Source organism: Excalfactoria chinensis, chromosome 1, assembly GCF_039878825.1.
Source record: "Excalfactoria chinensis isolate bCotChi1 chromosome 1, bCotChi1.hap2, whole genome shotgun sequence".
NCBI classification, from domain to species: domain Eukaryota; kingdom Metazoa; phylum Chordata; class Aves; order Galliformes; family Phasianidae; genus Excalfactoria; species Excalfactoria chinensis.
In genome coordinates this window covers 51,596,200-51,623,512 of record NC_092825.1, presented here as the reverse complement: position 1 = coordinate 51,623,512, position 27,313 = coordinate 51,596,200, and the positions used below count along the sequence as shown (strand labels likewise).

Genomic DNA, 27,313 nt, shown 5'->3' with positions numbered 1-27,313 from the left:
CTGTGTTATTCTTGCCATAACTGTTTGGCCCCTGGGGAGGAAAAAGCAGGCTGTAAGTAAACTGCTGTTTTAAAAATAGCTCGTAACCTTTCACAGTCGTTTTGTTACTTCTTTTAACTTCAGGTTAGTTAATAGAAGTCTAATTGTCAATGAAACAAGGACTTGGGGAATGGTGAATGAGGGTGCTAGATGGCCAGTCTACACTGAAATGCAATAGAAGATGAAAATTTGAACTCTTTCCTCTTCTTTTGAAAATCTGAGCCATAGTCCCTACGTTGCAGTGGGGTTTTCTTTAGTCTGGTAAAAAATCATTTCCTTTTAGAGCTAAGTAAATCCTAATGGTTTAAATCCATCTTTTACATGTGTTTGGGGGCAAGGGGAGATGTTTGTTTATTTATTGTAGGATACACTAGCTAGCTGTCTGGGTTTCCCTGTCAGAGAGCAATGGAATAAGAGACCCTATTCAAAACTAGTTTTAGCAGTAGACCGAGACTACAGGGAGCAATCTGCAAATTTCAGAATGTACTGATGTGAATGTTGCCAAATTACCCTTCCCCACCTCTTTTTATTTTATTTGTTTATTTATTGGCATACACCTTCAGTGTAATTTTGGCCTGCACAATTGCATTTGTTTTTGTTGATGTGCTTGTTTGGTTTTTACCTGCAAGGCACTGGGCTTGCTGCAGGGCAGGGCTTGAGAATTTCACTGACACAGAGCACTCAGTCTAAACAGTGAGGACAAATCTGAGTGTTAAAGAGTGGCCTCACATTTCATTTTGTCTTTTCCCTGAGCCAAAGTTTCTCTGGTCATTCAAGAGAAATCTCGATTGACCACAAGCAGCATCAACTTTAAGTTCACTTGAATTCTTGCAGAAAGCTTTGTTTTTAGCTGTTGACAATTGCAAGAGCTATTTGAAAACCATCTCTGGAATGGATTTTGGCTTACTTTGAGTTATTGTGTCTCTGCAGAGAAAGCAGGAACAGACCCTACAGGAATCCTACAGGGCCTTGCTAGTCACAGCACTGCTGATAGGCTGTTATGATCTAGCGGTGTTGGCTGTGTGTTGTGAAGATCTCACGGGACTGTAATAGCTCTAAGCCATCTTTGCATCCTGCTGCTCTTGGATTAGTCAACTAACTACTGCCCAAGCATATGTCAGCCTTCCTGGGTTGAATTACTAGAGGCAGTTGTAGGGCAGTGGGAGAAAATGAAGAAACAGTCTCAGACCGTCTCAGGTCTTCCCCAGCCTCAGCAGCCTGCCCTGTGCTCCCCTGTGCAGCTACAATGAATCCTCATAGTCTTGAGGTCATTGGACTCACTGAAGGGGATTTCTTTCATTTGAGTTGAGTGGGCTGTAAATAAACTGAGCAGTATGCTTTCCTTCTCTGTCATTAACTTTCCTTTCTTCTTGAAATTACAAATTATTCAGGGTAACTTTTTAGGATTTGTTTCTTACATCATTCACTTTCTCCAGCAAAAGTTAAGGGACAGCCCCTTTGGATGGAGAGAGCAGTGAGCTTTGAACTGAAGTGAGCAGCTTCTCTCTGCAAAGAGGAAGGGCCTAGAAGCCACGATTGGTGCTTTGTACCACCCCACTGTCTCTATGGCTGGCTCTTCTCCTTCTCCCTTCTGTCCCCAGAGAGGGAACCTTCAGGAGTTGCAATTCCCACAAAAGCCTCTTTACTCCTACTTTAATTTTCATCATTTATTTACATACATTATCTTCTTAGAAAAATCTGCCCTCAGCGCACCTATGTATCTTTGAAGAGCTTTTAGCTGATTCCCTTGGTGCGAGCAATGAGATTGATGAGTGGAATAAAATCCTGTTGAAATAGAGAAGTAAGAGGTCATTAGTTACCCTGTGCCATCACATACTGTTTGGTTTCCAGCTATTAAGAATACATGAGATACAGGGCTGTTGAAAGTGGACACGCGATCCTTACTTTTATACTAACATAGACTCTAACCCATGCAATTTAACAGCGTCCTAAAAGTCTTGCTTGTATTTTATGGGGCTCCCACTTTGAAGCATGATACTGTTAGCACTTGAGATACAATGGGCATTAAATTTCAGCACTTGTTAAATTACGAATAATTGTCTCCATACTGCTCAGTTTTATGTCAGGCAAGAGCAAAGTAAGATTTCCACATTAATCAGTGCTTAATCAGAGCTTGCTTGTGCTCTGCCTGTGGAGTGACAGAACACACTCAAGTTCCCCATTATATTTCAACAGCTATTTGGGATTTGCAGATTATTTATTCCCAGCTAAGGAAGCTGGAGGACTTCAGGGTGACCTGCTGGAAACGTGTGGGAACGTCTCTCAATAAGCAATCTGTGACTGCTTTGGCTGAAGGTAAAATTTAGTATCCAGGCAGGCCAGTGGTGGAATAAAGGCATGCTTTCTTCCCTTCTCCAGCACGGGGAGTCGGATTTGGAAGGTGAGGGTGGAACAACGCTGACACTGTTCCTGACACCAGGCTGCCTCCCCTCCGGTAGTTTTCCACAGGGGCAGAGTAAGCTGAGCAATCTGTGGAGGTGAAGCAGGCCTTTAAAGGAAAATTATGTGCGTGAGGAAAAGAAAAATAAGGCAAGGTAGCAGCTCCCAGGCTGGTATCATTGCTCTGTGCCTTCTGTCAGTCTCCAAGCAACCAGCAACGTAACAAGGACACAATGAGTCAGGCTCGAACTGTGCCATTTCTGCACCTTCGTGTGAAGGTCTGTGTATATTCATCACTTTAGGTCCTCTCTTAACTTCTTTTATCCATGCTTTTTGAAAGACTTGGTGAACTCCTGGCTGCCCAGCACGTTTGGTACAGGCTCCTCAGCCAGATCTCCAGCTGGAGTGTTGGGCTAGGGGCAGCTGTCCGCATTTCTGCCAGGCCTCCCACAGCCACCCTCAGAGCCCGAAGCTCCTTTGCCAAGGTCTCCTTTGCATCTGGCATCTTTTCCAAGGTGTGCGCTGAGTCTCAGTCTTCCTCCCGTAGATCTGCAGCCTGCCTTTGCTCTGAAAGTCAGAGCTGTGCAGAGATGGATAATGATTTGCTGGTGAAAAAAAGTGCTAGACCTTTCCATTGGGCACTGAGAGGCTAAGTGTAACGTGCAGGGTGCATTTGAGTATATTGCCCTGTTTTCACAGTGCTGTTTGCGGCAACTGGCGCAGACTGTATTGCTCTGCTGAATGCTTGCTCTTGATGGCCACGCTGCTTATTGCTGGACTGTCGGAACACATGCCCTTGTTGCTCCATCTTCATTGCATCCTGGAACCAGCTCAGCATAGGTAATAATGTAACGCTTCGTGGCAGAGAGGAAACTACTGAAAGAGAATACTGTTGCAAAATAAGAGTGAGGGAAATTTCCACTGGCTGTGCATAAGCCTCACTGGGTATGACCTTCAGCAGGGTTGTTCAGTGCCCCAGTATTATTCTTTCAAAAGACTGGCAGCTCTTTCTGACATTTATTTTCTTCACAATCAGAAGACTTTGGAGGCAGTTGATAAATTTAAGGGATTAGAAGCAGAGTTTTCATTATTTTGCTTCTGGGAAATGATTGCAGTACCTTTTAGAGTTTCATCCCTGGATTTATCTACTTGAGGTCCTTTCGTTTGTAGAAGAGGAGGAAAGATAGAAAAACTGGGACAGGAAGGAGAGATGCATTGACCTAAGGTTTATGTGCTTCACCTTGACTGATTTCCCACCTTCATGTGGCAACCACAGGACAAAGGCTTCTGCAAAGGCTTTTGTGCATGGAGAGGCTTGGCATATTTGCTTCAAGCCTCACTTCTTGAGGCTATTCCTGCTCTGCACCCTACACAGTACTGCTATGATGGCAGCTCCAGTGCCCTGACCAGCCCAATGGGCTGTGCAGAAGCAGGCAGGACTCAGGCACTCTGTTGTCCCTCAGGTCCCAGTCTGCTTCTCAGCTGCCTCCAGCTTTTGTAGCACAAGGCCTATCAACCAGCTCCAGACACAAAGAGCAGGAAGAAAGAATAAAATTAGACATAAAAATTGTTTGCTTCTAGTCATTATTCCCTTTATGTTGGTGGTTGCAGTGGGCTAGTAAGAAATGCTGAAGTAAATAACTGTACCGCTGTTAAATTTTAATAAAGATGGCTGCCCAAGCACCAAAGACCCACATAAAGATCCATTTTAACAGTATGCCTGTAAAAACAGTATGCTCTTCTTCACAATATGTCCTGGCCTGGAGCTAAAGGGTCCAGCCAAGACACCATGGGGAAAGTCCTCCTCTGCCAGCAGTACAGGGAGTGCCCGTGTTACAGCACAGCCCCAGTGGCTTTGTGGTGGAAAAACCCACTGAATTGCAGACACTGTTCCTCTTGCAAAGGGAGGCAGGAATACCTTGACAAAACCTCAGGATTCTGGCATGGATAAAACCCAAGGCTGGGCTCCTTGTAGGGCACCCTGGCATTGCTGTGTTTAGCTTTTAATGGAAATTAATCATCAGGCTTTCACAGTAAACACAGTGGTATGTGTCCTCTCCTTGCCAGTGCTGGACTGAACGGCCACAACAGCTCCAGCGTATCATCTCTCCAAGGATAAATGCCCCGTTTTCAACTGCTCTTACAGTTTGCTAGAAAAAAAGGATTACTATAATTTACGTTTTCATTACTTCTTTCCCTCCTCCCCCATTATTTACATTCACCTTTGGTTCATACTTTCTATAAAAATAACCCTAATTCTCTTCTGCTCGGGATAAACCAGTAGCTATTATAAACTGGAAGAAAAAGGCCCTTTCATATTGTTGATATTTGATGTTTGTTTAATTTCAGTAGGGCTTTCTAAAGGTGTAATGCAAGTAGGGTTTATTACTATTTGAGTCTTTAATTGCTGTAGTAATATTTTTTTACAGCTCCTTATTTTTATGTTTAAGGGTCCCCAGACACTTTGATTTATTGGCATTGGTGAATGATTGATAAATGATTGAGGTTAAACAGAAAAACTGAAGGCACTGTATGAAATATAAATGGTGCCAGAATGACCACGCAGGACCCACCAATATATTTAATGATACCTACACCACAGCTGCTACAAGCTACAGCCAAAGCTACCACAAATATCAACTGTTCCCTGGGAAGGGAGGAAAAAAACGTAACAACAATAAGAGTGTTTTCTTTCCTGATAATCAGGAGAAGTGTGGTTTGTTCTGTTTCAGACCAGCTTTTCATTTCAGTGTTTATTTCTGGGATATCATAACCACAGAAGAAAGGAAGGTTACAGGCAGGCTTTTCACAGGCATCTGAAGCAGTTAGGCACCTCGTATCTGTAGTGTTTCAAAAGGAATTGGTTATTTTTGTCTCTTTTGTTCCTTTGGAATTGGAAGCGAGGGTCTCTGTTTCAGGCTTGGTGCACACACAGAACTGACACTGCCACACATCACTATTCTGCTTACATGCAGATTTTGGGCTCAGGTGCCTGACAAATTGTGTGTGTATCTCATATTACTTATATTTTTGTCCTGTATCAGGAACAGCTTACACTTGGCAGAGTGAGAAGTAGTGGGCGTTTGTTCCTGGGTGAAGCAGATGACATTTGGAGCTTTGAAAACCCCTCATCTTCTTTCCTCTGGTTTGCAAGTAGTAACTCCTAGGGCAGGCTATGGTGTGTAGTCTGGTGCAGGGTGGACCCCTGTGTCAACACTGTCCCTATCCTCAGCCACAGGATCTCTCTGTGCCCCAGATTTGGCAGCAGTGAAGCCATGGGATCAGCTAGGTTGCCTCACCTCAGTATTTGTGTCCTGTCAGTGAGCTGATCTGACCCACCGCACTGCAGTGCCAGGCAGGGAAGGAAAAATGGGACTACCTGATCCAGCAGAAACCCTGCCTTACACTGAATGAAGCGTGACACAGACCTGCAGCTGGGTGCTGGAGCAAGCCCAGCTATGGCATATGTTTGCAATCAAAAAGCTATTAAAAATTCACATTGACAAGTAACTAGGCTTGAGTCTGTGAAACTGTGTGCTCTGGCCAGCGTGGTAGCCCAGCCTCATTGCTCCTGGTAATCATTCCTAATCCCGTGAAGCTGCAGGAGCTGGGAGAAGGATACTTGTTTTGGCTGGATTTTCATTTTCTCAATCTTTAGGGAGTGATTTACCTTCCACCAGCATTGGCACAGATATGTGCTGAGGGGTTTGGCTCTGAATGTCATCTTCCTCGGTCCGCATTTTGGTGAAACTCAGTGTTGGGGAGGAAAGGAATAATTAATTATGTCTGTAAATTAATCACATGACCAGTGCAATCATCTGGTTTGAACTCTCTGATTTTAGTTCATGAATATAGAGGTTGTTAAAAGATATGGTCAAGAATATCTAGCAGATCAAAAGCAGATTCTTACAAAGTTGCTGCTAAGACCTTGTGATGATCCCTCTCCATATCAATATAGAAAACTGATTCTCCCCATCATGTGCTAGAGATAGGTGCTGCCCTTGACTGGGAGAACTGGGCAGAGCCCCAGGATGGCAAGAAGAGAGCAGAAAAGCATATGTAGGTAAGGAGTATTGCAGAACAGCAGCAGCATGCAGACACTGGTGATGTGGAGCAAGGCACATGGCAGTGTGTGATGGTTATGTCAAGAAAGGCTTATTGTGGTCTTTTGCATAGCCCTGGCAATAAAAATAACTTGATACCAAAAGAGCAACAAATTATATGTTGAGGGTAATTCACAGTTGGCAACCACACTTGCACTTCAGTGTGCTGGGATTGCCAGATGTTTTGGGCTTTCTGTGAGAGTCTGTGCCACTTGACAGTGTCCTGGGCTTCACTCTGGACTGAAGAGAGCTGGGCATTTTCCACTAAACATCACAGAATCACGGAATGACCGGGGTTGGAAGGGTCCTCAAGGATCATGAAGCTCCAACCTTCCTGCCTAGCAGGGCCACCAAACTTTACTAGATCAGGTTGCCCAGGGCCCCACCCAACCTTGCCTTGAACACCTCCAAGGACGGGGCATCCACAACCTCCCTGGGCAGCCTATTCCAGCACCTCACCACTCTCCCAGTAAAGAACTTCTCCCTGACATCCAACCTAAATCTTCCCTCTTTCAACTTAAAACCATTTTCCCTTGTCCTGCTATTATCGGCCCTTTCAAAGAGTTTACACCCCTTCTGACTATAGGTTCCCTTCAGGTACTGAAAGGCTGCAATGAAGTCACCCCACAGCCTTCTTTTCTCCAGGCATGTCTGTCTGTCCTGCCCTTCCCTTAAAGGCTTTGTCACCATTGGCTGCTTCTGAGGGACTGGTCTCTTTCTAGTGGCCTCCCATAAATAGTGTTTCCCTCCTTGTGTCCTGCATGACAGCTTTTGCCTAAGGCAGAGATGGAACTTAAATTTATACTGCATCACTTATCTGAATCTTCGTGCCACCCTTCTGCCAAAGGTACAGACAGCCCTTGAAGTAGGCAGAGAAGTGGGAGAAGGTGATGCATCCAAGGGAGCAATTTTACCTTGGAGCAATTGCTTAAGAAACCAAGTTATTAACAACTTCTCTGTGGCATGGCAGTCTTTGGAAAAATGAAAATCATTAAGCAGTCAATCCTTGCTCAGAGTCGAGCTTTAGATAAATAAGCAACTCTTGAAGGCACAATTTTGTTAATCGCCGACAATTATATACTTTGTTTTTACATTAGGCCAGCTGTGCTGAAGGTTCCTGTGCCTCTGGTGCATTTTCCATTTTTTAATGGGCTTGGTATTCAACCTCAACAATCAGGAGCTTGTTTTTATGTTGGAAAGAGCTCATTGTGTGATCTTTAAAATTAACTCGATAATTTTAGCTCCTCGGTATTATTTGCAGAGTTTTGTTTGTTTGTTTATGAATCCCTTCTTCCTTCATTTTGGTTATTCATCTACATCCTTTTTTCCTTTGAGGTTATTTTTACATGACAAACACTTTCTTGATCCCAGAATGAGGTGCTTCTGGTTTGGATTAGTGTTGGATCTGAAAAACTTGGCTGTATGCTTTTGGAATATTACACAACTTGATAAGGTGTGAAAGTATGTTTTTATACTTTTATTTGCAAGTCAGATAAATGCAGAATAAACCAATTTCTGAGTTTGTTTACTTTTGTACGTTTACTCCAGCATGCAAACTAACCTCACTTTTGGGATCTGGGACAAGGACAGACATGGGACTGTGTAAGTGAAATGGGTGTGTTTGCCACATCTGAACATGTGGTTCTCAAAGTTCGGGATGTGTAAAAATATGCAGTAAAAATACTGATGTCTTGTGCCAGTCTGAGAGTGTCTCTGAAGGGTGGAGCTCCAAAATACAAGTATAGCATTTAGATTTCTCTCCTTTTTATATTTGCTTCTTTAGAAAAGGGAATCAGCATTAAAGGAAAACGTAATGATTGTGTTCTTTCCTATGAATTAGATACAGAGGAAGTGTGCAGTAGTACCAGAACCATGACTGTAAGGTGCAGAATACCTTGGGGAGGACAGGATAACGTCAGCTCAAGGCACTGAGCTGGGCTTTACAAGCAGAGAGATACCAGCACTTCCTCATGTCAGAGCGTAGTGACTGCATTTCTGGTGTCCACAAGGACTGAAGTTCTGATAGGTCAGACCCACAGCAGCTGGACAGGAGGAGAGTAGGCAGATGGCTGCTTGATGCTGTGCATCCCAGTGTGTCCCAGCCACACTAGGCTGCTGCTTAGACCTCAGCAATTGTCTCTTGTCTCATAAGCACCACTGTGTGTTCCAGGAAGTGCAGAAAGTACATTTAATTCTCCAAAGTACAGGACTACATGGACCCAGGGAAGGTCATCCAGGGTATCTCCCAGCCTAGCTCAGCAATGGGAAGTCAACATAGGCTTGTGGTGGTTGGACTGGCTAGTCCTCTGCGGTGGCATACTGGTTGCTCACTCAAAGCCTCAGCAGAGCTAGGCACTATTTGGCGGCTTTGCCAGCTTGGTGAGCGCTGAGCCCAGATTAGTACCATGGGATGGTGGCAGGGAACAGTGGGGAGGTGCATTACTGTGCCTTCTGTCACTGCCTCCTTCCCCTAGCGACTCTCACAAAACCTAAATAACATCATCGCCTTGTTGAGAGAGGAGCTGACCATGTTACAGCAGCAAAGTTTTGCTCCTCAGTGGAATAACTTCTTTCCTTTTCATACCCAGTACAGGAAGTTAGTGCTCATAGGTCTGAGTAATAAATGTATGTTTTTCTAAGATACTCCATAAAATGAAACATGGGGTGGATCTGGTCCAAAGCCCATTTTGTTGAATGCTTTTGGCCACTTGCTCTTAGATAGTAACTAGAAAGGGAGCAGTGCCTTTAGTCAGTGCTCTTCTCTGCCCCTTGAGCAAAGTAATGTCTGTGGGTTAGAGCAGAGTTTTTGGAATTTCAGTAGTTTAGTGGAGAAGCTTCAGTGGCTTCTTCCTTCTCCTTACGCCAGTCCATATTGTCTAACAATGCAAAACTCTGCTTTGTGACTGAAGGTCAGAAGGGTGGACGTGTTTGTGTGAGAATCATAGAATGGCCTGGGTTGAAAAGGATCACAGTGATCATGTAGTTTCAACCCCCTGCTGTGTGCAGGGTCAACAGCCACTAGACAAGACTGCCCAGAGCCACATCCAGCTTGAATGCCTCCAGGGATGGGGCACCCACAACCTCCTTGGGCAGCCTGTTCTACTGCATGAGGGAGAGAGGAAAATTACCTCTCTTTAAGTTTACCAGTGTGGCAGGATTCGTGGGTATGTTTTCTGACTTAACTACACTGTGGAGATGCCACTCTAGTTATGGAGGTCTGCAGACAGTCGGTGATGAGTTCTTCCCTAGTTTCAGGTTAACTAAAGCTTAACTGATAATAACAAAAGCTTTATTTTACTGACACTAATTCATATTTGAGGACTCTTAGATATTTGTGAAAGGAGACGCTTTAACCTACAAAAAAAGTCATGCTTTAACTTCTCCGCTTTGCCTGTTCCCCAGGAGATTCCTCCAAGCCTTTCTAGCCTGCTGTCATACTGAATTGCTGGCACACTCCATAAAGCTATGGTCAGAACAGAGAGGCTTTCCTCCAGGTCCCCTTGGAGACGTGCAACCCCTCTCTCCCTTGAGTAGGAATGTTGCCAGTTCTCTGTAAGGAAAATCCATTCCCAGTGTACAGAAGGAAAAAGAATGTTCATCACTTTATGGTATTTTAAGATATTCTTCTAAACTTGTCTGTCTGTTGTGTAGGCTACCTCTTATCTTGTGCCTTCATAGGTCCTGACTCACAGAAACCTTGATGAAGCTTTGGGTATTATGGGGATCACAGGTATTGACATTTCCCCATTGATGGAAAATCATTGCCTGCATTTCCCACGCTTGAAAATCAGGTAGCTTTACAAATAACCAAACTGTAGAGAGATCCAAGAGTTGTCTCCTTGGTGCCACCTTCTTGTTCCTTTTGTGTACTATTTGCTCTGAGCCCCAGTCTGGGTACATCACACTTGATACTTGCACAGTTATACAGGAGGAGGTGATGAGGGATAGAGAAAAAAGTCATTTTACTGTGATCTTACTTGATATTTCCAACCATTTGTTTGGTTGGTTTTCTAAAGTAGTAATGAGTGTCTGGTTTTGTCTTGCAAAGGCTTTTCTCCTCTCTTTCAGTACCAAGTGTAACAACTGTCTCTTCATCTGTACTCCATCCTATCCATTTCCCATTCAGACTGTCAAATTGAGAAGCTGCTGTTTCAAATCTGCATGCTGGAAATGTCACTGGGGCCCTCAAGTCATTAGATTGTGTGAGGATTTGTTCAAACTGTTTATCACTGACTCCTGCTCCATGGGGACTGGTGTTTCAGCTGCTGCTGGCAAATGAGACTCCGACAGGCTGCCCAAGTCCGCTGGAGGCTGCAGCGCAAAAACGTCCTCTGCTGCCTTTCTTTTGGGGTTTCAGCAACTTGTAGGCGATTAAGCAGACCTCTGACAAGGGAGCATTTGAATTCTCCAAGCTCCATGTTCTTCCTTTCCTGCCAGCAGCATAGCTGGAGGTACACTGTTGCACAAGCAGTCCTAAACCTCTCCTTTGTTAGAAACAAAGCATCACCCGGGGCGGGGAGTGTGTTTGGGCTGAATGGTCATATCATCTGGCAGCCATGCTGGGAGGCACACTGGTGAGTTGTGCCCATTACACAGCATTGGTGTTTGGCAGCCCACATTAGGATGCTTCACATCTCCACTTGCCTGGATACCTTGGTGACCTCTGCACCCGGGTTTCCTCACATGTTAAATGTGGACAGGGTGCATGCTGGAGTCAGAGAGGCACTGGGAGAATAAATGCTGTGTTTCTAGAGCATGGTGAATAATGGACATGTTTAGGTAAGTGTTACTTTTATGACCCCTTTTGACCTAAACAACAATTGTCTGTTTGCAAAATGCTGTCATCACCTAAGCCTTGAAGTGAACTTTCTCTCCTACAGTTCCATTGGATGCGCCATCAGGGAGCATTCCCCCACTTATTCTTTTTCCTTTCTTCTCAATATTAATTTATAACACTTAATAAAGCCCATGAGATAGTTGGTAATTTGAAAGTTGTTACACTGATGGAGGCAGGGAGATGGAGATTCAGAAGGGACCTGTGGCCATGCAGTGTCACAGGAGCTTGCACCAAACCTGGTTATTAAATTTCATGTCCTCCGGCTCCCAGCCCTTATTTCCAGCAACACATAGAAGAAGACAAAAAGCAGGCTACTAAACTAACAGGCTTTTCAAAAAAATGGATTTGGACATCTGATTTTGTTAGTGATGATCCTGTCCACAGTGCTTCCCTCAGAGGCTGAGGCCCCTGGTAGGAACAGCCGGTCTGCCCAGGGGGGCCTGTGGCCTACAGGGCTTCCCAATGCAATTATCTGCTCTTAAAGACCTCTTTGAAAGCTGTTTACAGCACTAAACAGGGAAAACCTAAACACAAGAGGAATGATGCTTAAAACTACTCTTTGGAAATGTGCAGCAATCTGGTCCTTCTGGCTTCATGTGGATTGGCATGGTAACAAGCATCATTTCTCCCTTTATTACCTTCCCCCCCAACTTAAACTTTATGTCTGCTATAAAATGTTGTTTGAGAGATGCTGTCACATCCCTGGCATGATGATGTATTGTGGCAGTAACACAATAGGGATTGGAAGTGTCTGGAACGGGGGAGAGATCTTGGGAGCAAATCCAGAGGTGAAACCAATGGAAGATTTATTTTGCTCCTGTGCTTGCCTGCTGTCTGGAAGAAGGCTCTGCTGCAGCACCACTGAATCACTCCTTATAGCCAAGTTTTATATTAATAGCTGGCTTGAGTCAGGCTTGGCACAAGCAAGTGCTTTATTTCCTTCTGTCTGAGACACACATTAACCTTGTTCTTTTATATTAGAGGGTCAGCTCCGATTTATCCAAACAGCCCCAAAAGCTCCACTCTGGAGGCTGGGCTGTGATGAGCCCTTGCACCCTCTTCCCATCCCATGCAGCTTCAGACCCTTTGCTGCCAGCCACAGCACAGTGTCACCTGGCCCTTGAGTGCAATGGGGACATCTCTCAGCCTTGAGGCATATGTCATGTCAAAGTCAAAGTTTAAGACTGTCTCCCATTCTTCTAGAGCGAAATGTCCTTCCTATGGGACTTCTGCCAGACTTCTGTCCCCTAAGAGGGACTGACCCACTCCCCTCACATTTAACCTTGGCCTCACCCCATCCTCAGGTACTAGCCTGATGTGAGGAAGGATGGAACAGATTCAGTCCTTACCTAGTGTGGTATCTTCTGTGCTGACTGGAGTCTTGCAAAAGGTGATAACAAGATAATTTTGCCTCAACCGAGGCTCTCTAATGGTGCTGGAAAACGTGTTTCTCCCTTAAACTCATATTCCAGTCTTCAAGAGCCTCATTTTCCCACCACCGCTGAAAAACAATAAAAAAAAATCATGATTTGTGTCTCCTGAAATTATACAGTTTAAAAACAAAACACCCAAAGACGTGTTTGCTTTTATTTCCTGTTTAGTTTTTGAGTCTGGGGATGTGCTTTTCACATCTGTGTGACAATAAGTATCAGTAAGCATCCTGCTTTCCCCCGCCTCAGGTGGGAGCCTCATTAAAACCATCCAGGTGGGTATGTCATCCAAGCAGGTGTGTCATCTAGGCTGGGATGTCTTCTCCTTAGCCTAATAACCTTCTCCCAGCCACTAAGGCTGCAAGGACATACCGTTGTTATGAAGCTTGTTACATATTTGAAGCAGTTGGCAGCAAGGCATTCCCAGACCTAACTGTCTTCAAAATGTGGCCTGTATTTGAAACGCTCAAATGAATTCAAAACATAATTTTCTTGGATGTCAAGAGCGCACGTATAAACTGGCTCTGACAGAACCATTGGTCTTTTGTAAATTGAACCTTTGGAGATTCACACAACTCTAGAGGCTAAATTATATCCAGTACATCTCTCGTGCACAATCTGACTTTGACAAAACCGGTGCAGTCAAAAAGAATAATTGTTTTTATTGCTGTTTTTATTCTTATTTTGTCTGGATTAACTACAGGAAGGAGATGTGCTTCAAAATGAATGAATGTTCCACCGATTCCTAAGATACCAAACACAATCTGCAAACGTTGATAAAGCCAATGAAGCGGTGCAGGTTGTGCCCAATGCACAGGGAAGTCTACAGTGGGTTGGCTCTTTCAGACCTCGATCATACAGTTTTATGAGCACAAACAGAAGCCTCTGCAGACTTAGGAGGTTCAGAGTGTGCAGGCAGTGTCAAGCTCTCAGGCCCTTAATAGGCTTCATAATGTTTTGCAGCAATCCATGGAGTATGACCGCTCTGCTCCCTGGAGCAGCATCAAGCAGGTCATTTGAATTGAAACAAATGACACATAGAAATCACTCCTTCCTGCTCCTAAAGGATTTCAGGCCGTCTTGGTTTTATTTGTTTGTTTGTTTATTCGTGGATTTAAAAGAGGAAGGTATTTCAGTGCTCTTGAAAAGCAAGCACCCAGCAGGACCAGGAACAGCCTGAATGGATGCTGGCAGGCACAGGGCGTTTTCCTCCTGCTGCCAAAGCCCCCCAGGCCTTGCTGACAATAGTCCTATTCCTGTCCCATACCCCTCCAGTGCAATGAGTGAAAATGGCACCTCTGTGCCGATTCGCTGTTGTTGTTTCTTAAACATATAGCAGCTATGTGTTTAGTCTTTATTAGCCGCCATTAAAAAGTAAATGAAACAAGGAACAACAAATGAAGCTTTTATTTCAAGCGGAGCTGGGTTAAACAAATGATCAGTCCTTCAGATGGAGGGGGGAATGTAGTGGTTACAAAAAACAGACCAGAAAATACACAGTACTGCTTTAGGGGAAAAAAAAAGGCACAACTCTGAGACAGTGGGGAACAAGGAGTTATTCAGTGAATCAAGTGATAGACTCAAATGAGGGGGATAAGGGGTGCACGACCTTGTGTCGAACAGAATTTCATTCTAAATACCTCAGCTTAAGTCTCTTTATTGGGAGGGAGTTTATACTGAAAAAGGCAGGATATATTACTGTGAGTATCAGCAGTGACAGGGCATAAAGAGCAGCACTGTTTGATCAGGCTTTCACAGGTAATGTAATGTTTCCACTAGGAATTAAACATAAAATTTTTCTGCGTTTTATAATGCAGAGGAGGGCAGAGGGGGGAGAAACTCGTAACAAACAAAGGCATAATGGATGTTTGCAGCTCAAAACAGCGCACTAAAAAGATGCATAATAGTGTTATTGCTTTCTGGAGGTAAGGCAAAACGCCTGTCTGTGCAGAATGATACAGCCGTATGCTCTGTGCAGCCCAGGACGCAATGCTGTGGTATTTTTTAAAGCTTTAAGGACAGCTATAAACACGTAAATGAAGTAGTGATGGTATTATCGGTGTTACTACATAGCTAGTGTGCTCAAATCAAGAAGAGAACGTGCGCTGTGTAAATGCAGAGTGTGGAGTTTCCCTCTTATGAGTTGTATGTGCTTGAAGCTGCTCGATCTGAACAAAGAAACCATGTTATGGGCAGCCTGATGGAGATGCAGGGGTGTGGCAGGAGTTCTTCCCAGGCTTCCAGCACAGCCCAGAGCAATGCATCACTGATAACTCCTGTGCTCTTTGCTGTAGCTGCACCTCCAGAGAACTAAAAACTGATCACAAGGAAGGCTGCAGGCTTGCAGAACCCAGCCGTTCTCTCTTGATGTTCCTTGTCTGTAAAAATGGGAAAAAAAGAAGAACCTAACACATTCTTTTGAATACATGAATGATTTAAGGCTTGCAAACTGAATTTGCAAGCTTTGGAGGGAAGCACGCAGTGAGAGCATACTTCTAAACTATATTTTTAAGTATATGCTTTTAAATCAAAATGCTGTGTACGTAGCCTGTATCAAGTTGATAACAGGTTTGCTTCAATATTTCACAGATTTTAGAACAACTTGGTTGGTTGACCATCAAGTCCTTCCCTGCCTGCAGATTAGCAAATGGCCAAACCTCTCAGCTCAGCCCCCTGAGGTTTTGCTAAGCAGCAGAGTGTATGAATCTCTTGAGATATCCAAGCTAGCTCTCGAAGGACTAAATGAAGCCTGGGAGTCAAATCATGACATGCACCATAGCAAATTTAATGGGATTTTGCATGAGTACAATTGTTTCATAGAATCATTAAGGTTGGAAAAAACCACAAAGTTCATCTAGTCCAACCGCCAACCCATTCCCGCTATGCCTACTAAACCAGGCTGACAGTTTTGGCATCAGGTACTGTGTTGGGTTGTGTAGAGGCACCACATCTCTAGAGATCATGGGGATGGAGATGTGCTGAGAGATACAGCCTTTCTAAAACCGAATTAGGGTATCTACAGTCACTGGATTTCGGTCCCTAGTCCCTCCCTGCACTGGAAATCTCAGCCCAGAGGAGCCCCTTCAGTTCCCTGCGGGTGTTTCTGCCTCAGCAGGATTCACAGAGCATCTTCTCTTTCATGCCCTATCTGTCTCAAGCCATGAAATGCATCTCAACACCATGGTTTTAGATCTGTAAGGGAACAGCAGAAGTCACAAGAATGGTGACTCTGGAAAAAAAGGCCTCTGCCTCAAACACACTTGGTAGTATGCAGATGTAGTGGATTTTTTCAGAGCAGGGAGGTAACAAGAACTACCAGGGGGACCCGTCTGCTTTCTGCATTTTGTTTTTAATTCATGATCACTAAGCAGGCTCCTGGATCTCTAGAAGTGTTCTCTGGCACTCATGCATTAAACTTTCTGAGTTTAACGTTGAATTATTTGAGCTGGCATTTGAGTTTCGCTGGAGAACTTTTAAAGAATTTCTTTGGCTAGTCAAAATCATACGCTAAAGAAGGAAAAAAGCTAAAACACACAGTGAGGGTTGTAGGATGGAACAGCAGACCAAAATAGATTGAAAGCTGACAATTGGCATTTAAGCTTGTTCCTAGGTGTGTAAATAGTAGTATGGGCTTCAGCTGAAGCTCTCCATTGGGCGTCACTTTTCATCTAGAGACAGAGGAGATCCCAAATGTGGGTATGTCTGATGATAATAAAGAAGTTAAATTCTCCTGCTCCAGAATAGAGATCATAGAATCATAGAATTACCCAGGTTGGAAAAGACCTTGAAGATCATCAAGTCCAACCGCAGCCTAACCAGTAACCTATCTCTTAAAAAACAACCACAAAACAATACCACAACAACAAACCTCTGCTAAATCATATCCCTGAGTACCACATCCAAACGGCTCTTAAACACATCCAGGGATGGCGATTCAACCACCTCCCTGGGGAGCCCATTCCAGTACCTAACCACCCTTTCTGTAAAGAAGTTCTTTCTAATATCCAACCTAAACTTGCCCTGGCGCAACTTGAGGCCATTTCCCCTCGTCCTGTCACAAGTCAGTAGTGAGAAGAGACCTGCCCCACTCTCACTGTAAGAACCTTTCAGGTACTGGAAGACGGCAATAAGGTCTCCCCTCAGCCTCCTCTTCCTCAGACTAAACAGCCCCAGCTTCCTTAGCCTCTCCTCATAGGGCTGATTCTCCAAGCCCTTAACGAGCCTCGTTGCCCTTCTCTGGACCTGCTCCAGTACCTCCATGTCCTTCTTGTGCTGAGGTGCCCAAAACTGGACACAGTACTCGAGGTGAGGCCTCACAAATGCTGAGTACAGGGGCAGGATGGAGCAGTGAATGAGTGTATTTAAAAATTTGGGCAGCGTTCTGGCCATGAAGGAGTTATAAGTCACCTTGTTAATTGTTAGGTACAAGTTACCTTTCTTTTGAATGCTCATCTTGCATTTCTCTGCCTTTCTAAACAAAGTGCAGATTATTTCATCTCGACCTTAAAAATGGCCAACATATTTCCCTAGGTATGTCCCTACTCTTCTCTCTAAAGATTCCCATTTATAGTTTCTGAAATATTGGCAAGCATGCAGAAGATGTAGGCTGTGTTATTGCAAAACCCGGCACATGTCATCACCAAGTACTTACCATACAGAAACGTTAAAGTAGAAATATAGCTGGCTTGCTAGTAGTTGAGCTGAATAATTGATTTCTTCAGCTGGTTGGCCAGCCCCAAAAAATAACAGAAATTTATTTGAGGTCAACGAAAGGAAGGGATTTCCCAACTGAAATGAAACCTAAAGTGAGGGGGGATTAAGCCTTTTTTTATTCCTCAGCCCAAGGTATATTACTTTTTATGGAATAGAAAAGTAATTTTTACATGATAGTTTTCCTTTTCTTACCAGTCTTTTAATTCTTTTAATTCTTTAATTCTATTTTAAATTGATTAAATATCTTGGCTTCTTACCCACAAGAGCTTATTTCTATTGATTGAAATAATTTGTTGAATTTATGGACAGGTTTGTGTGGACTGAAGTATATTTTTAAGAAAAAAGATTTGCTGCTGTAAACTTCCTGTACTTGGTAGCATTTCCGAAGTTCTTTCTACCTCCCTGGATAGTAGGTATATCCTTCCTTTGCTTTGTTTTCCTTAGAGAGAAGATTGGGGTGATTTGGATTTATTTATCTGTTTATTTTAAGTACAGTGAGCAGAATGATTTGGTGTGTTTCTGTGCTCAGGTTTTTGCTTGACATCTTGATACTTAGGATGCCCTTACCTTCCAGCGTGTACATTGCTGAATGAGCTAGGTCCTGACATGAGTTTCTGGACCTGCCACACAGAAAATGGTTGGACACTATGATCTTCAGAGGTCCTTTCCAACCTCAGTGATTCTGTATAGGTCAACTTAGAGCTGTTAAGACTTCCATCCTATGGTATTACACAATGAACATGCAGTAGTTTGAGCACTCATTTGTTTAGACAAGACTTTACAAGGGTAGGTAATGGCAGGACAAGGGGATATGGTTTTAAGCCGAGGGAGCAGAGATTTAGGTTGGATATCAGGGAGAAGTTCTTTACCAAGAGAGTGGTGAGGTGCTGGCACAGGCTGCCCCGACAGGCTGTGGATGCCGCTGGAGATGTTCAAGGCCAGGTTGGATGGGGCTCTGGGCAGCCTGGTCTCGTATCCAGTGTGGAGGTTGGTGGCCCTGCAGGCGGTAGGAGCTTTGTGATCCTTGAGGTCCCTTCCAACTCAGGCCATTCTATGATTCTATGATTTAGGTTAAAAATCTAAATTAAATGATGCAATGTCCTTTTACTTTAGCAAGGCGTCACATCCCTATCACTGACACAAAAAGTTGATATGGTAATAAGCTGACATTTTAATGAATTGTTATCATGCGTGCTATGAATAAAGAAGTAGAGAGCACATGCAGGTGCGTAATTGTAGTTCTCAGAAAAGATAATTTCTAGAAATGTTTGCTCATTGCCACTATCAATTTGACAGGAGAATGAGGGCATTCAGTTTAATATGGCAATGAAATGTAGCTAGAGGTGAGCAGTACAAACTGGTGGCAGATGGGACAGTGTTTGGGAACTGTGACATTATGCTAGCTTCTTGCTTTACTGCAGGATTTATTGCTTTACTTTGATTACTGCACTGGCTTTATGGTCAGTAAATTTGGTTTTGGTGTGAAGAACCTGTGGCATCGTGTAGCTTTTATTACAGTGTTGTAGGAGTGCTCTGGGCTGTGCTTCTCTGTGTGTGATCATATGCCACCTTCCCAACCATTGATCAGAAACTTTGCTGTAATGCTTAGATTTTGTACAGGTTATCAGCATTTTATATTTATGATGTAAATCCCAGATTCTCAACACCCAGAAGATGAGTTCCCATAGGACAGTGAGTGGCAGCAAGAGGGAAATATCATACTATTAGTATACAGAAGAAACACCCTTGATGTTTTAGGTCTTACTACTGAAGGCTTCTTCAGAGGTGCCCGAAGCAAAGTTATCAATAGGCATTTCTTGAAACTGCATGAAGGATTTTAACTTTGGTTGTATGAGCTTGACAGGGCACTAAGGGTCATGGGCTGGACGTGTAACAAAGGGAATCTTGACTGTTCAGCATGAAGTCCTTGTAAGGCATTTTCTTGAAAGTGTCTTTTAAAATCCATTGAGCCTTCAAGTATGGAAGAACTGAAATATTTCATCCTGCAAAACCAAAATTTGGAAGCAAATTCTCCACATATACTGATATTAGAATGTGGGAAAGAAAAAGACCCACAAACCGCAATTGAGTTTTGGAGAGTTTTACAAACAGAAAATGTGCACAGAATTATATTTCATCATTTTTATTGATGTAAAGCTTCACTGTTTCTTAGTGATGGGTGGCAAATGAGTTCTTTTTATTTTTGTTTCCTTAGGCTGTGAAGTAAATGAAATGAAGTTCTTTGCCAATCCTTTTTATTATTTCCTCCATAAGGAAGAATAAGGTGCATCTGAGGGGGAATAGTTTTAAACTGAGGCAGAAGAGATTTAGGTTAGATATTAAGAGGATGTTTTTCACACAGAGGGTGGTGATGCACTGGAACAGTTTTGTCCAAGGAGGCTGTGGATGCCCCATCCCTGGAGGCATTCAAGGCCAGACTGGATGTGGCTCTGGACAGCCTGGTCTGGTGGTTGGCAACCCTGCACATAGCAGGGGGGTTGAAACTAGATAATCTTTGAGGTCCTTTTCAACCCAGGCCATTCTATGATTCTCTGATTCTATTGCTTGAGGTCCTGGTTCAGGATTTATTTAACCATAGCAGTAGGAGCAATGGGCTCATTTGCATCTCATATCTGCTTGAGTATAACCTACTGCAGCTTGTGGGCTGCCTGATCTGACATGACCTTGAATCGTCATCGTTCTGTGTTGACCCTTTAGTGCTTCTGAACTGAAACTCTGTGGGCATGTGCAGAGATTTCAGTCCTATGTATTGCCTGGATAAAACCACATTTAACCCCTCTGAATGCAGAACGTGGTGTGCTGGGGCCACTTCAACAGCCCCAGCTTTAGCAACAGCCCCCACTCCTCCTTCCCAGTCCTCAGCCCCAGGTTCTCTGTGTGCTGAAAACCTGTTTGCTCATCCTTTCGTGTTTACAACATGTTGTTGAAGGAGTGAGGGTAGCACTTTGTTTTTAGTTCCTCACGGATACTTGCCAGGTCTGGGCTGTTAGAGCTGAGTGCAGAAACGTCTGTGGGAGGAATAGCAGAGCTGGTTGGTGTTGCTTTAAAAACGAAAGAAAGGCCCAGCTACAATTCACCTGTGGGCCAAGGAACAAACGTGATAAATTGCAGCCCAGAGGGTAATTCTTCTGGAAAGGTAAAATCATCTAAAAATAGCACCTTAGAATGGAAGCGCTTCATTGACAATAACTACAGTGTTGCTACGGTGATGCTGGGGAGGAAAAAAAATGCTGATAGTCAGACAGCCACAGAACTGCTCCCCTCCCTGCCATTGCATGAATCAACTGCTAATATTACAACTACAGACAAATTTTGCATTATACTGTGAGTTTTTCCTTGTCTGGATGCTCTTCTGTTCTATTGCATGGCACGCACACAAGTGAAAGACCAAGAGAGAAGGGCTCAAAGTGAAGTTTATTGGTCACCTCGGTGCAGTCTGCTTGTGTTCTGTCTCAAGTGGAGTTTGATGCCATCTCTCGAATTCAGAGCAGCTTGCTTCAGGAGCAGAAAGCCCACAGTCGGGATGAGACCCAAAGAAAGCAGCTTGCTGGGGCTGTTGACAGCTTTTTTTTTTCCCCTGTGGCAAGTAAGAGAAGTAGTGCTGGTGCAATCCTGAGCCTTTTGTTTCAACAAGTTCCAGTGCAATAACTCAAGAGGTGCACACTGCCCTGCTTTATGGTGATTATGAGAGATGAGAAAGTTGACACTACATTTCTTTCAAGAAAACACAGTTCGGCAGCAAAGAGTTTTTCTTTCAGCATACATCCCAGTCATAGAGAAGCTGTCGCATATCCTTTTGATATACTCAGCCCATTCAGGTCCAATTTGGGGGATTTGGAATGCAACACGGCTTCAAAACATTTGTGACTCTGCAGAGACTCTATTTGCGGGCAGGGAAAGCTTCACAATCTTTTCTGTGGCAGCTGAAACCTACTTAACCGTCTGCCTTAGGTAAAACTGGTAAATGGCTCTGTTTACACAGCAGCTGCATCTCAAATGTGAGCTATACAGCTGGCAGCAGACCAGTTGTAATGTAGATGATATTTTAATTTCCCCATCAAATGCTGTCTGTAATTTGCAGGGCTTTCCTTAGACAAGTGAAGTGATACTAAAGCACACAGTGGGTACTGTGTAATATTTTCTGCCTTCATTGGAGAGCCTGCAGTGTGCTGGTTACGCTGTAGACAATGTTGTATGAATGAATATGAAAGAAAAATATATCCATGTGTTCTTGAAATTACATTCAATTTCTAAGTGCATATAGAACTACTGTCTCCTGATTTTTTTCCATGTTGATGTTGGGTTAGAGCCAATAGTGTTAAAAAGAAATCCTTTTTATGTGCCACCAGCCCCTACCTAAAGAAGATACAGCATCAAGGTCAGTCTCATGGGTCTTAGCAATGATGTAATTCAGAGGACTTGTACCTCTCCAAAGCTAAGAATTGGATTTTATGGGGGGTGATTTTAAGAGTGGTCAGCTGGCAGTGGGGGAGGACAGGGTTTTAGATGGCAAAGGAGCATCATTTAATTAACAGTCTTCCCCTGTCTTTGCTCCAGAACAATTCCTGGGCCTCCAACTGCACTGAATTCAGAGGAGGTGGCGGCATCAAAGAATTTGTTGTGTTACATAATCTATTCTAGCAGTGACTCAAATTTATTTTTACTAGTCAGAATGTTTAGCATTTCCCTTTGTAGCTGGTACTCCAGCAGTGAGGAAGGAGAAAGTAGAAGAAAGTGAGGTTAGGTTTAGTTTTTCTTGCTATACATGGAAAGATAATGATGGGTTCTTGTCATGAAGAGGAGCTGAGCAAAAGGATTCAGTTCACGAGAGCATTATAGGAAACCTTTAAGGGATTTCATAATGCTTTTTTTCCACGTTTATATATAGCATATTGCTTTTGTTCAGCTTTGCATGGTGTTCAGGGTATGAAAGGCTTTGTTTAGAATGTATGATTATGATTTAACGTATGATTATGATTTAAACTGATGCTGATCCGTGCTCACTGGAAATAATGAAAGACTTCCTTTGACTTCAGCAAGCTTCAGAAAAGGCTTACAAGGCAGGAAGCTCAGAGGCAAGACCTATCTCACACATCCTAATGCTCTGACACAGATTGCCACAGCTGACAGGGTTGGTACTGAAGAGCAGGATTTGCACTTCTGAATGTCATTTGGTGCAGATCTGCCTTGCTGCTTGCAATGCACAGTGAGAAACAATATGCCAGGGAACAGCAAAATTTGGCACAGCTGCCAAGATGGGATGCAAAAGCTGAGAGCCACGGTATTCTGTCCAAGGGCAGGGTGGTATCTTCTTCCTACAGGGTCTGAGATTCAGTGGGAACCTTGCACAAAGAGGGCATGCTGCCATGCAGCTAACTGGTGGCACTGGGCCTCTACTAGAGGCAGCTTCTCCAAGCCACTGCTGGAAGCTGCTGTGTGCAACCCCCGCTTTGAGCAAGGGGAGAGCCTGTCCATCCCTGTCCTGTGCTGTGCTTGCTTTGATTGCAGCCTTCTTTGTAGCTCTGAAATGGAATTGGACCAATAGTTTTGAGCACTGAATAGCAACATTTAGAAGGGCTGTTTATTCTTGAAGTGCTGATCTTTTATGCAAAGAGGGAAAGGTTTCTGTCCTGGTTGACCAAGCTATATCCTTTGTGTTGAGACTGGACGGATTATAAAATTGCAGATTTGCTGACCAAAAAAAAGGCCACAGTGGAGACATATTTTTTCCTAACTGGAAGCACAGTTCCTACTGGAGGCTGTGCCTGCGGGAAGTAACACTTAAGTGCTGGCCAAGTCAGACTCCTGAACCAGCTTCAGGCAGAGTGATCCAATCCAGCTCTTCATTTGCAATTCATCTTATAGGATCTGTCTTTTCAGTGTATGGGTAATATAAGATGGCAACAGTTGCAGTCTCTCATTGTCATTGTCTTGATGGAGGTTACAGTTCCTGAATAATTTGTATGTATGTGAAAAAGAAAGAAAATCTACAAGTAAATCTGACCTCTCTACTCTGGGAAAAGCACATGCTTAAGGAAGTGTAGGTATCTAAAATCTGCTTGCTTTACCTCTGGCTGAGCAGTCAGTCTGAATACACACTGTGTAATGCTAGATCCCTTGGGGATGCCTTCTAAGTATGTCAAACAACCTTCTGTGTATTTCCCCTTCTTCTCTTAATGACTTACTGACTTTTATCAATGTATATCGTTCCTTTCTCTTCTGCTTTGATGATAAGTAAGTTTGCTTAGCAAATGACAGCCCTGTGATGGCCTCTTAGCTCTCCTCGCAGGGCTTTGAAACTAAACATTTGCTCAGAAATGTGTAAAAGCTACTGTGATGTTAGCTCAGAGCTTGAAAAGTTCATCTGTGGATGAGTATGGCTGAAGGAAAAGGAAGTCATAGAGGGCTTCATCTGTGATTGCCTTCAGGAAATGGACCACAGAGACCCTTTCTGAAAATGCTGGAGAGTTAACTCTGTGCTTTCACACAACTACCGGTTGGGTGTTTTTCTAAACAGGGCTGGAGGATGAAAGCAGGATCAGACACTTGAAGGGAAAATAGGAAATGGTATGTGAAATTCATTTCTCCGTGGGAGGCTTGCATATAATCTGTGTCCCCTTTTAAGACCCAGAGAAATCCTTTTTTGCTAGTAGGCTGCTTCTTTGCAGAGTTCTTCCCTATTTCGTAGACTTGGTGATTGTAGCCCTTATAAAAGCATGTGCATATGTATAAACATTCCTGACACGGAGATGTGTGCTTGCCCAGAACTCCCAGTGTGGAGTCATATTTCTAGGACAAACAGCAAAGACCCCGTTGCATGCAGTGGGTCTTGTTATTATATATTCCACTGAAGCATCTCCCCAGTTGACCCTGAGATGTACCCCAAGCTTATTCACCCACTTGAAAGCAGTGCCTGGGCATGGGGCAGCCCTGCTGTGGGCAGGGTACCAGAGACAAACTGGTGGAAAATCAAGCCAGTAGGATGTATCTCAGCCTCAGTGAACATGTCTGACTCCAGTTCTGCACCTACATTATTCTGTTCTATTCTCCATTCCTTTCAGTTTCTCCAAATAACAGCAGGTTGAGGGCAGATGAGGGGCAATGAGGGCATGACCTAGCCTCCTGCTGCTCTGGGGCTGGCTTGCTTTCCATCAAAGACCCTCACAGGCTCCGTGTTCCTGTTCCGCTTCCTACAGTAATTGCTATGGCTCCATGTTAAGGCCCTGTAATATCCAGTGTATAAATTGCCATGGCAGAGTCATTGCATTGTGTATCCACTGGGGTTAAACTAATCTGTTTTGTTATTCTGAGAGCTCAGAAGGAGGGACCCTTTCCGACATTTCAACTTCATTTAGTAGAGGCTTTCTAAAACTTTTTTCTGGATATTGCTATACACTTTTATAAAACAATAGCCACAAAGGCTTGATCAGTGATATATTCATAGAATCGTGGAATCACCTTATAGAACAGAATCGTAGAATCAATATGTGACATGCTATACTTATTCTGCGGTTAGTGGAGGTTGAGGGACATGTAAACAGATGTCCTTTAGAATGATCTCAGCCTTGTCGTGAAAAACAGTGACCTCTGATAGACAGTGATGCTGTTATGTTAATTACTGGCCTTTTAACAGCACCAGCCTCTGCCCTAGACAATTCCTGTGTGTGTGAAATATCATCCTTGTGTTTCTGCAACTGAAGAAGTGTAACAGAGAGCTTCGAGTGGGCTGCAGATTGCGGTTTTATCTTCCCTGAAGCGTCAACTCAGATGATGTTTGAATCCCTGACCACACACAAAGCCTGCCCTTTTGGGCACAGCGGTTCTTAGTAAGTGTGTCGGCTTTGTTTCCAGGTGCTTGCCTGCTCTTTCTGCAACAAGGGTATTCCTGCCAGGAGGATCCTCCTCTCAAGCAATTATATTCCTTTCATTTTGCCTCAGGAACTACTTTTTTCTCTGTGCCTGGAGAGATAAGCAGGTCCTCACTCTGTTGACTACCAAAGAGTTGCTTATGGAAGCCCCTGCAAGCCTCTGCTGTATCTGGTGCTCTGTGTGGTGTACCCACAAGGACGTACTATCCCAAGTAAAGTTTTGTGGGATGGCTGTTCCAAAGGATGCATCCAACCACCTGAGTCAGGTCTGCAGCAAAGGCTTATTTTTGGTGATCAAATTCAGTGTGGAGTTTTCTGTTAACCTTGAATGTGGCCTTTGTGTAGTAAGAACACTGAAGTATAAATACAGATCAAACTTTCAATTGTAGCTTTGTAATCTTAGGTAAATCTCTGTAAATTGTATGTTCTGCCTGAAGTCCTGATAATTCCTTAAGCACACAAGCACTTGCCCTCATGGACAAGTTAGAATTGTTTTTATTCTGATCTTTCCTCTGTGTTTACACGTCTTTTTCTAGCTGATTGCACCAACAGCAGAGGCCATCTGCCCACTTTGGTTGGGTTGGAGCATGACTGCTCTCTTCTTTGAGCCTTGCTATAGCATTAGAGGTAGCCTTTCTAAACACAGCCATCTTTATTACTTCTCAGAGAATTTAAACAACTTTCTCCAGGAACCCTTTTGTTTTTGTTCTGTCTCAATATAACTCATCTTATTCAAGCTTTTAGAGAACATAGGTACAAAGTTCAAAGCCCCTGTGACAGATGGGTTACAGTTCAGTTCCAGAGCTGACAATAATCTGTGATCAGTAAAGGCATCTGTTGGTCTGAGATTGGTTTCACAACCCTCCCTTGAGTTCTAAGAAATACAACAGTTTCCTCGTTCACAGATGAACTTCAAATCAAAGTCTTCCTTGAGCAGTAACATTTCCTACAGTGGCTTAGTTGAGAACATGTTGATCTTGATTTGACTGACAGATCCTTGAGTCAGTTTTGTGAGTTCAGCCTTGGATGTAAATGCATGTGTTTCCAAGAATAAGGGCTTGATTGTTGCTTGCGACACTGGACCTGCCTGTCTCCAGTCAAGCAATTGACAAACGTAGTCAATGTACTGAAGATTGCACATTGTTTGAGCCTGTGTTGTTGTTCTTGGGGAGAGAAAACCTCTCTGTATTCAGTAAGAATTAAGTGTTTTTGGATGTGTTTGTGTCAATAGAGTGCTGAAGAGGATTAGCAAAGGATCGTTTATTGTTGATTGTTGCCAGAAAAAATATTTCTAGGACGTTAACAGCCTCCTTCATCTTTGTCATTCTCCATTATGGCAACACCTTTCCATGTTATATGTCTTTTAAAAGCAATTTAATTTACAACAGTTTTCACAGCAATTTGTTTGTCTGAAGATGAGCTCTTCTCTTTGGAAGCTCTTTTGTTTCTGTAACCCAAATGCTCCCTTGATTCCTTTTGGTTCCATTGCTATTAAAAGTTGTGGTCATCATTAACAGGCCTACACACAAGAATGCTGTCAGAAAGTCAGTCTCTCAGAATTTAGGAGGGAATAAGATTAAAGATGCCTGGTAACCTTAACACAGTCCCTCTGGGTCTTACAAAACAGACTTTAATTACACAGTTACATGTGACCTAAGGACTTTTCTAATGAGCCAAAGTAATACGTAGCTTAGGAAGATAGCCAAGGTGGAACACGCTTTGGCTTCCTATCTTTGCTGCTCCCAACATCCTTTCTTTATGCAAGACGAGTGAGTCCTGTTGGGCCATTGGTCTATGCATGGCAGCATTTGCCACTATGTGTATGGCATTCCTGATAGGTTTTAAGGGAAGATTTCTTCCCAGTGGGCACTTTTGCAGACATTAGCAAACACAGAAAGCAGC

General features: G+C 43.5%; 1 protein-coding gene across 2 annotated transcripts in view; it reads left to right on the top strand.

Annotated features, from left to right (window-relative positions):
- The window catches only part of CHST11 (carbohydrate sulfotransferase 11), a 153,416-nt gene that overhangs the window by 96,902 nt on the left and 29,201 nt on the right, over positions 1-27,313 (top strand). The window lies entirely within an intron of this gene.